The sequence below is a fragment of the Solanum tuberosum genome, unplaced genomic scaffold (genome assembly GCF_000226075.1).
Source record: "Solanum tuberosum cultivar DM 1-3 516 R44 unplaced genomic scaffold, SolTub_3.0 scf00670, whole genome shotgun sequence".
Classification (NCBI taxonomy): Eukaryota; Viridiplantae; Streptophyta; class Magnoliopsida; order Solanales; family Solanaceae; genus Solanum; species Solanum tuberosum.
The window spans coordinates 171,510-172,124 of record NW_006239586.1 but is presented as its reverse complement, the minus strand read 5'-3'; positions in this window follow the sequence as shown (position 1 = coordinate 172,124).

Sequence of the window (615 nt, the reverse complement as noted above, 5' to 3'; positions counted from 1 at the left end):
CAGAAGGGAATTTGCAGATGTAGGAAACACAATGAGTTATGATGGTTTTTCAACTAGAGGTGGATGTTCTACAGGTAGCTGTGGAGATCCATGTTATAGCCACCATTAAAGCAAATGCATGCTCAAAGAGATCTACCAACTCGAGAAATTCCAATAGCTACATTCACAGGAAGTGCCATTATAGTAAGTTGAAATAATAATACTCCTGGACATATGGATTAACAAGACATCTTTTCAAATTTAACTATGTCTTTAAGTATAGTTGTTTGATTAGGTCTAGTTTTTTATCCTATTTTAAGGGAAGAGTCTACCTTATTTATGTATTATTAGTAACTTTGTTTTAAGAGAGGATTCCTTTCTAGGTGCTTAGTTTAATATTACATTTTATTGTATAGGGTGGAATCGACTAGACTTAGTAGGTAGGTTGATTCTTGACCCACCTTAGGTTTGGAGGTAAGGTTTATGTCCCTCTCCTACTATATTTTTTGGTTATATATGATAAGGCCTAGGGGTGTCGCTCAGCCCCTGACCCCTCCAAGGGTCGTTCAATTAAAAAAAAAAACATTAAATCCTAAATACTAAACCTAAAACCTAAAACCCTAAACCCTAAAACCT